General features: G+C 42.7%; 1 long non-coding RNA gene across 1 annotated transcript in view; it reads left to right on the top strand.

Annotated features, from left to right (window-relative positions):
- Nucleotides 1–11,498, top strand: part of LOC119483928 — a 59,618-nt gene extending 48,120 nt beyond the window's left edge. The window contains exon 4 of the long non-coding RNA XR_005205854.1: nucleotides 11,455–11,498. This is a non-coding gene — a long non-coding RNA (uncharacterized LOC119483928). The remainder of the gene's footprint in view (nucleotides 1–11,454) is intronic.
- Nucleotides 11,499–12,709: the final 1,211 nt, after the last annotated feature.

The following is a 12,709-nucleotide window of genomic DNA, read 5'->3' as shown; positions in this document are numbered from 1 at the left end:
TTCAATTGTTTTTAGTGGTGTTTTTTTGTATGTTTTGTTGCAGACCAATGAGTTATGAATGTGGCGTGCGGATTGAGATTTGAAATTCATGTTTATTTGATCTGTGTTCCTCACTCAATATGTGCTCCTTGTCTCGGTTGACAATGTTTTGCAGGAGGGGTTACTATGGTTTTTAGTGTTACGTAACCTTGTGTTTGGATTTCATGATTTAATTCTAAAAGGCACACTGTGATTTCCCCCCCTAATATTTGGTGACTCATTCAGATTCAACAACTCTTGAATGGTTTGCCATGGTATTTTGGACATTTATTGTCCCCAGAGGACTTTGGTGATCCCCTGACGTCCCATCTAGCGCCACCATGAGGTTGACATTGTTAGGATGTGTGAGTCTCAGCAACTATTGGATGGATTGCCATGAAATTTGGTACAACCATTTATGGTGCCCAGAAGATGAATCTAAAAGACTTTTGTGATCCCCTGACTTTTAATATAGTTCCACCGGCGGGCCTAAACTTGAATTTGTCCAATGAAATATCTCAAGATCTACAGTATCTACAGATTTGCATGAAATTTTGTACAGCAAATTGTGGTTCCCAGTTGATGAATCCTACTGACTTTAGCAATCCTCTGACTGTTAACCCGTAAGTTTGATATTTCTGGTTTTGAGTGAAATTTCTCGACAACTTCTGGATGGATTGCAATTAATTTTTTAGTGTGGAGATCCTTTAACTTTCCATATAGCGCCATCGTCAGGTCAAAATTTGAATTTGTCCAATACAACACAGGGTTGTCCCCCACCCTCAAACCCAATCTCATGGGAAAGCGTATAAATAGCACGATATTACAAGGACATTCTGCGTGTCATGAGGACACATTTCTTTTCCACCCACCATAAGCAGTCTTTCTCACTTTTTATTCTGCGTCGCTAGCTCTGAACGTAGTATATTCACGTGGATGCGTTTACATTGCAGTCAATACAGACTACATGGCGTACAAATGACACACAAAAAGCACACTAAATGACTTGTGAATTACCGTGTCATTCATATACGATTCAGTGCGACCGGGCACTAAATAGTGTAGCCGGGCAGCCAACTGCATTGAATTGCCCCTTTGTCAAACATAATACAACCGTCTCATTGTCAAGAGGAAACTTAATCATCTTAATCTTAAACACAATAAAACCTGTTCGACTCGCTGTTATCCACAGATGCACACCTTAATAACAATATACAGGGCAGTCATGCAATGTGCCTGAGCATGTCTTCAGTTTACAGAAGATAGTTTTCACACTATCTTCACTACAGGTTTCAGTGGTTTCCCCAGACGCCAACAACAACACCCACACAATTATAAGTATGTCCTTATGTAACTTTCCCACGGGACGAGGCGGATGGCGCCTCCCGCTCGTCAGGTCTCGCCTACGTCACGTCCCCCAGGAGCCACCTGGTTGAGACAGAGTGGAGCGAAGTCTCATATTAGTTCAAGCAGCCGTTTCTTTTCATGTCACTTCAAACTCGCGAATGGCAGAATGAAATCAAATCTCGACTCGTTGTTGGAAAGGAAATACTGATCCCGCTGACGGATTCTAGTTCCTCATAGGTTCGGATTTGTAGAGGCTAAAGTGTATTGAATTTGCAGCCAACAATGCAGCTTGGGAAAATCTGCTTTTGCATGGCGATCAATATAGGTAGGCCGAGAAAGAGAGAGTGGTAGAACATTCTTTAAAAAAAGAGGCAGAGTCGTGATCATTGTGTGAGACCAGGCCTCTAATTTCACTATGTTTTGCTTGGTGGATTAAATATTCCATTATAGAAACTTTTTTTTTAGCCGTCCCGATCGAATTGCTCAAGGAGAAAGAGAGAATATGGGAAGATAGCGAGCAAGCCAGAAGAAGGGAGGGCGAGAGATGTTTCGAAAATTAATTCCTGGGGTTTATTCAACTCGTATCATTCCGTCCTATCTGGGCTTATACTCTGGCTTCAGAAAGAAAGTGGAGTGAGTGAGAGGAGGCAGACAAAGGACGAGGATAAAGATGGGATCAGACGGAGGTGAGGCAGGAGGGAGGGAGGGCAGCGAGCGGCTGAATTGGGGGGAAGCTTATCAGCGTGACGCACACCTGGGCCGCCGTCCTCTACCTCTTCTCATATCTCCGAGATGAGAGCTCTTATAGGCCAACGGCTGTGCCGAGGTCAGCGATCTGGTCTCACTCACATTTGTCCATTGTATCATCCAACCGCCCCCCCTTCCTCTCTTCAGGTTCTGAGCTGTTTGTCTCTTGTATCCACCCGAGCAGAAAATCAGATGCCTGTACAGCAGATGTTATAATTTCATCGCTGTCTGGTTTTGAAAATGAAGGAGCCATAGTTTAAAGAAATCACACGGAAACACAACATTCAATTTTAGTCTCATTTAGAGGGACGTGAAGTGATCTGTGCCTGGTTGAAATTCAACTTTGCAGAGGCGATTCCACCTTGGTGGTTGATTCCATGTTGCTGGCAGTTTTTAGGAATTGGAGAAAAGAAAGTGTGTTATATATTATTGCATGCATTGTTGACATGTTTACATTCATTATGCATTCATTAGTGTGAAGTAGTGTTGTCCCAAGCCATGAAATATTTTCAGTACATGGAAAAGAATGCCAGTAGTTGCAGTGTTGATGGTAAATGTAATTGATTCAAGCGGTAAATTCCTCATTGCGTGCCATAGACTGTGTATAAGAAGTGGACATAGTCGCCGTGACGTCACCCATTGGTTTGTGGACTGCCGTTTTGAGGCTTCAAGCAATTTGGCCGTCGCCAACTTGGTTTTTGGCCGAAGCCATCTTGGTCATCATTACTTCCCCCTATCAATGACAGGGCAAGTGGTTGAAGGAAGGCTAAACTTGTTCGAGAAAACATTCAAGTTATAGATGAGTTTGAAAATACATTTTTGTTGTAAGTAATAAGTATATTAAAGGTGCAGTGTGTAAGATCTGGTGGTATCTAGCAGTGAGGTTGCAGGTTGCAACCAACTGAAGCTTCTCCCGTGTGCCAAGCGTGTTACTACGGTCGCAAAACGTAACAATGTGAATGGCCCTATCTAGAGCCGGTGTTTGGTTTGTCAGTTCTGGGCTACTGTAGAAACTTAGCAGCCAGTGGACCTTTACGTAAGTATTGTTTTTTCACCCCTGTGCTTACCTGCACAGTTGGTATGTTCCAGTTCAGGTGTGGCTGAGAGGATAAAAATGGCACTTTAGATTGTCATGTTTCTAAATCACATGAGGTCCCCTGGTAATAGTATTCTCGTGTGAATAGGGCTTAAGTCTTTCCAGTACCAGATAAGATCCCTAGTTTTTGAAAACAAAACATTTTTTTGCAAAGAATTGTTTCAGAAGCTCCATCCTGATTATTAATGGTGATAGTTCTAGTGTTATCTCAGCAGGATACTTCTAAGATTCCCATAGCAGCCAAACTCACAAACACGGAGTGTTTACAGGCACAGCATCACATCAGAAGACTGAGCACATGCTGCCCGTGCCCCCCGGCTCACAGTTTCTGCAGCTTCCCGTGATCAAAGAGCACAATGTGGATGGCGGGATGGAGAAAAGGGAGGATGGGATGGAGGGAGTGGACAGATGGGTGTGAGCTAGAATTAAGCACACGATTAGAACATTTCTATTTTTGAATTGTGGATGGTGGATGCATGAGTGAATATTTTTAGCTACTGAAGCAAGAATATTGAGTGAAATGATTAATATTCATACCAATGCTCTGGCAAAGTATAGTCTCTACAAAGAGGGAGGGCTGCACATGTTTAGACGTATAGCTGAGAGGTGCAACAGCACACTACTCTTCATGTAATATATCTTGCTAAAGGGTGTTACAAAGGTTGCTATATATCATATTTGATCATAAATGAACCCTTACGTTGCCAATCTTGTACTGCTGTTATCACACAAAATATTCACATCAGATCCAGACATAAAGGAACTACTTTCAGATATTAACCTGCCACAGCATAAGATGGCTTTCATTTTCTGTTTTTCTTCTTACTATGTTAGCAGCATAACAACAAAATGTGCCTTATCACCACTGCACTGAAACACTCACGGGATGCCGGGGCGACAGAAATGCGTTTTTGACTGCTCGTTCTCTGCAACATAAATAGAAACCGTCCTTATGGGAAGGGTTGGTGGAGGTGGGCTCCATTGTATCTTGCTAAGAGAGAAAGTCTCAGTGGGCAGACTGCTGTTTGATTCCACCACATAAAACCGACTTAGCGGGTGGGACAATAGAAAAAAAGAAAGTGTCAAGACAGCCTGTGTGGTGCCAGCCAGAGACTTGCCAATGAATGACCCCCGTTTTGCCCTTAAAAAAGCAATTATAGGAGTTAGATGTACCTTGGTGACTAATTTTTCCACCTTATAGGCACTGAAAGGCCTGAGGAGGGGGTGTTGGCACAATCGTGGCGCTGTACAATGAGACGGAAAAGAGAGAGAAGTCAGTGGGGATGAGGGGAGGAGAAACGAAGAGCCCGGACATACTGAGCATTAATATTTTATATCCTCAGCCTTCATTTGTCTCTCTCACCCTGTTTTCGCTCAAATCTAATAGACGTCAGGGACACGTGAGCAAGACAGAAGGAGTCGGAGGAAGAGGGGGCTGTGCACACGCATGTACGCCTCCCATGGTGCACCATCCATTCCTACATTCATGTGAAATAAGAAGCGAGGCTCTCTAATGGCCTGTGTTACCAAGCTGAACTATTGAAATTGCATCCTGAATAACAGGCACCTTATTGTCAAGGTTCTGCTCTATTCACATGGGGGAAGATTTTACCTCTGCTCTCTCTCAAAGAGAGCTATTTAAACAATAGCCGAGTGAATGTAGAATCCTATCAATAGCACAACCAAGACATGATTTCTGGCAGCTAATCTACGCCACATTATCACAGTGTGAATAGGCAGTCAGGGCCAGAAAGTGTTTTAGTCGCTCACTCACGAGCTCTTTTTTAAATTATTATTATTACAAAATGTGTTTTAAAAAGACTGATGATGGGAAACAAGTTGGCAGGGGGTCAGTGATTGGACCCTGTGTAGGAGTGGTGGTGAGTTGCATGTCAGCACAAATGCATTTGGTAACTCGACCAGACCTTCATCCTGTTCTGTAAATTCAACCACTTCCCAGAGCTCTGTTTGCTAACAAGTTTGCGATATCAACTTAAAGAACTTTGTATGAGGGCGTGCCAAACTAGCTGCTAGGCAGGTATTATGCAAATGTGTTACTTGGTGACATCACTACGTTACGGAAGAAAAGGCTGGACTTCAAGCAAGGTGTTTCAGGCAGCTCAGGAGCACTGTTTCTCCTTTTGGCGTGGACTTTGGTTTTTGTAACTTTGCAGACCTTTTACTTGCACAAAAAACTATATAATTCAAAGATTAAAAAAAAAATGTTAAGAAAATGAATACGTTAGGAACCGACATAAATACAGTGTATGGAATGTACATAGGTTTCCCCTCCTCCTTAATCCTAATTCAACCCCCGATCAATACCCGAAATAAGTTTTCTCACACAGCTGCTGCTATTATAATGAGCCTGATTCCCACAGAAAGCTTAGTTCACTTTAGGTCCACGCTGAAGGCGAAAAACTAAATGAAAGAAGCTCTCATTTACATGAAGCCCAGGCCAGGTGTATAAATGAATTGATCTCATTAGATGGTTAAGATGTTAAGCCCTTGGCCTAATGGAAATCTTAATTATCGCTAATGGCCCCAAAGGAGGGCCGGCGCCGGTTGTGACAAGCAGAATTAACAAGCAGCTGCAGAAATGAGGATGAGGACAAAACCATAGGCTTTTTTTTGTTGTGACCTCTAGAGGGTTAATTTGCTTCAGGCTGCCGGAGAGACATCACAGCGAGGTTAGAGGTGTCCACTGGTTTCCGTAGTTCAGAGTGCACCGAGTGATTTAAAATCCCGCTGCACTTCTTCAATATTTTCTTCCGCTGGCATTCATCCATGCAGCTCCCCTCCGAACCCTTAACTGTGTGCATCAGGGAAGCATTTTAAATAGCTATTCAAGTTGATAAAAAAACGTTGCATTTTATCTGTCCTTGGACTTGCCTCATAATTGTGCATCAGCATGAATTCCACTCAGGAAATGTGTTAATTAATTGGAAATGGCATAAAGCAAACAACATCACAAAGAGTTGGAAAAAAAAAAGAGGGAGAGGAAGGCGAGGCCAAAAAACAAATGTAGACGCTGGCTTCAGTTCTTTGGTTAAAAGGTTTAAAAGCAGACACATCACTTACTGAATAAAAGAGTTCCCCTTTTGTCCAAGCGTATGTGTAGGTGTACACAATGTTTGAGAATTGCACACTGTTGATTGGCTGGATCATAAACAAAAACTTAATTATAACAACATAGCTCTGCTAATCATGTGGATATTTTTTGGGGGGAGAACTGTGCAACAGATTATGTTTTCCTCTGGGAATTAAATAGCCAAATAAATAGAGCCTGGCATGTGTCAATCATCTGAGGTAATCTTGAACCAGCTTTAAAAGGGTCGCGACTTCCTCCGCTTGAGTCTAATATGCGATTTAAAACCGTCAGAAGCATGAAATCTGCGGGGGGGGTGGAGAGGATTGTAGCACATGATGTACTGAACTCTGCAAACCAGAGAAATGACACCGTTCAGTCAAAGGTTTTTCAGCTTTTAGGATCAGTAAACAAGGATTTATATAGAAAATATAGCAAATAAGATTGCGAACTTGAGCACAAACCGGATAGACAGCGTAGCATTGTGTTGCAAAACTTGGATATAAATGTAAAAGGAGACTGTAGGTTCATATGAAGAAACTGCAGTCAATAGATTCTGAAGTCAAAAGGGCTTTTTTCTTTTAGTTCAGAAGGCAGCATAGATGCTTTTACAGCAGCTTCAGTCGGCTTCACTTATCTAGATGACCTTCATGAGCTGCGCTGAACTCTAATAATAACTTTCTGTACTTACTTGTATGTCTAATGCAATGGCAGCACTGTTGGAGACGCTGAAAACTGAGTATTTCTCTCTTAGAATGAAATATCCGTGACGAAAAAAAGCTAAGTTAAGTTAAGTTAAGTTGAACTAGCGACCTAAGGATGTCTTATGTATTCACTCAAGGATGAAATAACACATCAGTAGTTGTTTGTTTTTGTCCCGGAATTTAATTACTCAACCGTAAAATCAACCTTTTTTGTTGATAAAAGGTCAAGCAAACACAGCGTTACTTGCTCTGTTTGGGAAGAACGTCTCAATTCAGTATAACGTTGTATCTTCCTTTGCTACTGCTCTCCGTCCCCGTCGTCGCCGCCTCTCAACCGAAGACAATCACCTCCATTTCTGGGACGAGACCGACGTTGGGTCGTCGCCCTGCTATTAAAACCTCTATTGCTTCTGGGAAGGGAAATTTAACTGAGGAATCATGTTCGTTAGCGCAAACAGGGAAATGGGCTGTTTGTGGAAATAAATGCGGCTGATTAGACCGCGGAGAAAAATGAGAGGACGGAGACTGGAGGAAGGGAGGGAAGAATTGATGGAGGGAAGTGGAGTAGAGAGGGAGATAACCATATCAAAACTGAGCGAGGGGAAGAAACAGAAACGGAGAGAGACAAATAAACGGCGAGAGAACTAATGCAGCATAAAAAGCCAATTTCCTAAACCTCTGAAACCCCCTCCTGGGTGGAAACAATTACTGCGGACGGGGGAGACAGTTATGATTAAACAAGCGAACGCCTTGACAGCTGAGATAAACTTTAGAGAGGACGGGCTGACAGAGAGTCGTGTTTGCTGCAGAGCATGATAGCTAATTCACCGCCGCTGATCGCCGCCCGCAGTGAGAGCAGCAACATGGCAAATGACGGAGGCAGATGCATTGAAACACAACCCACACACACTTTCAAAACACACACAGAGAGAAGTCGTTGCTGAACTTTACGTGACTTTCTCCCTTATCATGGATCACGCCGATTGCCGGTTTCTCAAAGACATAAAAATGACGTTAATTGTATTTATTTGAGAGGCAGCTCGGGATATCTGACACAAAACTAATTTCAAGAATAGGACGAGTCCTCGAATGAAATTACACCGCAAGGTTTCAGAGCCTTCGCTGAGTAGCTGCATCTTCATCATCAGATTAGAAAAACAAGAAAATATGACAGAGTTTGTTAAATTAATGAATTAAAAGTGAATAAATCCTCCCCGAGAGCGAGAATAAAATGGCCAATAACAAACCGTGACGTCAAAATGACAGCAGGGGGCCACTTTGGCATCCGCTGAAAGCCGAGGATTGTCATTAAATAAATAATGTTTGGCTGGATTGCTTTACTCTTTGAAAAACGCCGCTGTGAAATTGGTACGCGTCTCTGAGGGAATCATAAGCAGATAATAATTGCCACAAAGCAGTGCAGGGGGTTCAAACGGGGATGGGCTCTATTTCCATAGGAATTAGTCATGCGTTGGTTTAGTTCGGCCAGTTCCACGTGACCCAGAGGACACTTTATCCACCTTTTTCCTTCACTGCAATGAATAATAATATCTATCTTGGATGTCTGAAGCGTCAGTGGACATTGCAAAAAGTTCAATTCCTAAAATCAATCCTGTAATCATTCAGCATCTTAAAAATATACTAATAGCATATTATTTGAAGTAGTGTAATTTCTTCATTTTTATTTTACCGTGATGGATACCATTATCAGCATCCTGGCTGGCTGTCCTTCAGTCATACATTAAACGTGAAGTACCATATGCTAAGTGAGGCATTGGCTTTGTACATTATGTACACTAAAAAAAGGACAGGTCCTCTTCTTTTTTAAGATAGTGTTGTGTTTAGGAAAAAATTGTGGTTTGGATTAAACTAACTACGGAAGTGGCGTAACTTAAGTACGTAGGTTACCCTCTCGTGTCAAGGTGTCAAAAATCAAGATGGCAACAGCCAAAATGCTGAATTCGAGGCTTCAAAACGGCTGTACACAAACCAATGGGTGACGTCACATTGACTACGTCCACTTCTTATACACAGTCTGTGGTCTCCACCAACTCCTGAGGGAAATACATGCCTCTTTAGCTGCTAAATGCTCCGATATGCTCCAGATAGCTGCTAACTTTGTCCCTCAGACATCTGTTACTGAGCAGGTAGTGTGCAGGGGATTTTTAGAGAGAGCGGTACGATTTTATCCATTGTTAATATTAAAAAAAAATATGTAATAGAGCAGCTTTAATTTAAGCAAGCGATTAAAAATGTTGTTTATAATGAATCTTGTGCTTTCGAAAGAACTCTTTAATTTACTACTAAAACAAAAACAGTTGCTGTGTGCCATACTTGCCAGTAACACATAATAATAAGGTCTATGATCCGGTATTTTGAGGAAAATGATCAACACCAACATTGCATGTAGCCTGAAGCAGAGTGGTGACACCAGTTGCTATGATACACATCCTTCCTCCTTCCTTCTATCAAAGCGGGTCTTGCTCCTTCTCTGTGGTCTCTCTGCTCTCCGTGGATGGATTTCAGCCCGTGTTCCTAATATTCAGCCCGTCTCTGATGTAGTCTATTCACCCTCCCTGTTTACAGATATAAAATGACAAGATAAGTGTGGAGGATGGTTCCGAAAGCGAGCAGATGCTGGCATTTCAGCTCTTGTAAATGGCAGTTTATGAGGAACAACAGAGGGGATGGATGGGGAAGGGTGAGGGGGGAGGTGGGAACCGTTTCTGGAGCGGGATCGCAGCCTTTGGCTCTGAACTCATTACCGCTCGAATCAAAAGATTCTGTGGAAGGAAGCACGCCGCTGTCACCGAAATCTCCGCCCCGCTCTCCTTATAGAACAGAACTTTTCTTTTCCGCCACGTCATTTTTTGCCCCCCAACCGCCACCACCGCCGCCGCCACCTTCCTCCCCTTTCCCTCCCTCATCTGAAGATGACAGGCAGCAAGACTTCACACGGCCGCTGCAAACTGGGTCAATAACAAACTGAGACTGAGAGGAGTGAGATGGGAGCGAGCTCGTCGCTGCTCCAGTTTTGAAGACGTGAATAATAAGACGTAACAAAAAGGGTAATCTATCGTATGTGGTTTGTTTTAATTGCCGCTCCACTCTCTCATGCCGTGTGTGGGTGGACACGCATTAGGGCTCGACTGGAAATATGCTCTTTAGCTTCTTCTGCAGCACGCCGTGGCTCCCTCTGCCGTCAGTTAAGGCGATATCAGTGATTGGCAGCAGTGCAAAGTGATTAAACTGAATTTGGGATGTTGTTCTCAGTTCAAGTAACATATCTAAACAGTTCAAGATTGGCCACAAGTAGTTAAGGCTTCAGTGTTTCAGTGGCGTTAATGGGCACCATAGATACAAGAAACCAACATGTAGGTTTGGTTCCAGAAGAGGGGGGACACATTGAAGTCAGGGATCATCAACCAAACATGCACATACGCCTGATTGTGTTTTATAGATCTCAATCATTGTGGAACGAGCCCAATTTCCGCTCCCACAGGTAGTTGCATATCTATTTATATCCCATTGAAGAGAGTAAGTGCATTTTCACCGTCTGTGTTGCATCAGCGACGTTCTCCAACAGCTGTCCTTACAGGCAACCGTTATGCATGGCTGTTGTGGCTATTTATAGCACCCGTACCACTCATTCATCACATGTACTGTATCTGTAGTCCATCACTGATTCATTTATAGAGCTCATATTGAAACAGACTTTACAAATTGCTTAACAATTCAGGATAATATGAAAAGATCTTTAACATAGGGAGATACAAAAACAACCTTTTACTAAGGCCTGGATCATCCAGTGAATATCAGTCAATGAAGCTGTTTCAGTTATCTCACTACGACCAGTACAAATAAAACAATTCTTGCTTCTTGTTTAGGCTGCCTGATAGGCCACATTTTTTGAGTGCATTTCGTAAATGCCAGATCGCGAGCAGCTCCTCTTCTTTCACTCAGTGCACAGCCGGTGTTTCACTTTAACAAGTCACCGTGTCAACCGGTGTCTCTCAGCCGAATGCGAACAGAAAGCCTTGAATTTAAATACACAAGTTGCTACGAGCACACGGATGCATTTGGTTCAAAGTCACCAGATAACACGGTCACTCATTTAACCGAAACACCTGCGCATTGCACGGAGCCTACTTTCCACTTGCTGCTTTTAAGATAAAAATCAGAGAAAACCAAAGTAGTTTGATTAAGTTTGTCACCAAAAGACATCGTGAGGAGCAGGAGGAAGATGATTCAACTCAAGTTCAGCCATCATTCTCAACCAAGCCTTATTCCTGCGCCAGTTTCTGCTCAACAAGTGCCAAATAATAATGACACATATGTGGCCACTCGTCACATAACAAGCTGTACTGTTGAGAGACTTCTTTCAACTCAGTCAGTCGGATAAAAACTGGCATCGTCATAGAGACTGAACTTTTTGTCTTTGCTCTTCATTTCAGTGTTCAACACCAAGCATCGTCGTCTACTGCTGTAATCATCAAAAGTAAGCTAATTTTTAATTATTGTTTATTGGGTATAGATTTTGTTAGGTATACTATTAGAGTTTATGCTGATGTTGCTGTGTGTGTGAGTGCATGTGGTTCATGTGGCCGCCGTGCCAGACTATGTCACGTGTCATCTTGAACGTTACTGGGCATGTTGATTGACACTTCTATATGATATTGTTGCATCTGTCAGCTGTGTGTGAGTGCATGTGGTTTATGTGGCCGCCGTGCCAGACTATGCTTAAGTATCATTTTTAGCTTTACTAATTGTGTTGGTGCCGGTGGACCTCTATCCATCCATATGCTTGATTCATGATGCTGTTGTGTCTGTCAGCTGTTTGTGTGAAAAGTGGCCGCCGTGCCACGCTATGTGATGCTGTTAATGTTGTTGGTGGCTGTAACATAACGCTACCTCTGATGACGTATAGGCCTGTATGATTTAACTGTGGTGCATTCAGGTAAGTCCATTTGTAATGGCCTATTCTGGTAAACATGTGCCGTTTGGTCTTAGATGGGTTCAGCCCACCTGATTTTCTCTGTGCCCACCCACACTGTGTCTTTCTGTCTACACCACTGCTTTAGAACATGACTGATGAAGCGGTGTTTGAGTTCATTTGAGGTCTATAGGGGTACATGAAAGGTTAGGAACCACTAGGCTTTACTGCATTACTTCTCATTGATGTTCAATCTTTTTGAAGATTGATAACAGCAAATTTGTTTTAACCCAAAGGACGGGTCCGTCTGCCTTCTGAAAGGGTTAGTTTGGATGTTTTGAAGTGGGGTTCGTATGTATACTCCCACGTTCTGCGAGGTAAAACTACTGCTTTTTGTGAATGGAGTCTGGTGGCTTTGAATACAGCGATATAACGGCTTCAGTTCCCTGTCAGATGGCGAGGTAATGTGGCTGAGTACGCTCTATTTGTTTGCTATAATATTGCTGGTCTACCGCTGCATCGATCGGTTAGTTTGTTTGTGTTATTGTGTGACTTTCGGATCTGAACTAACATGGTGTCCACAGTAGTACATTCTTAGCTTTCGTGCTGGTACTCCTCTCTGCTTCTCTAAACTAGGGGCATCCCGTCATCTAAGTTACTATAATACACACAGACTTTGGATAAGGATCTTTATATACAGTTGATGATAAGTACATATGTATATGTATGTAGCAGCGCCATCATGCAGAAACCTACGTCAACTCATGTGGGAAAAA

Source organism: Sebastes umbrosus, chromosome 24, assembly GCF_015220745.1.
Source record: "Sebastes umbrosus isolate fSebUmb1 chromosome 24, fSebUmb1.pri, whole genome shotgun sequence".
NCBI lineage: Eukaryota > Metazoa > Chordata > Actinopteri > Perciformes > Sebastidae > Sebastes > Sebastes umbrosus.
Note: the sequence above shows the minus strand (reverse complement) of the source record. Positions and strands in the feature narration are given on the sequence as shown.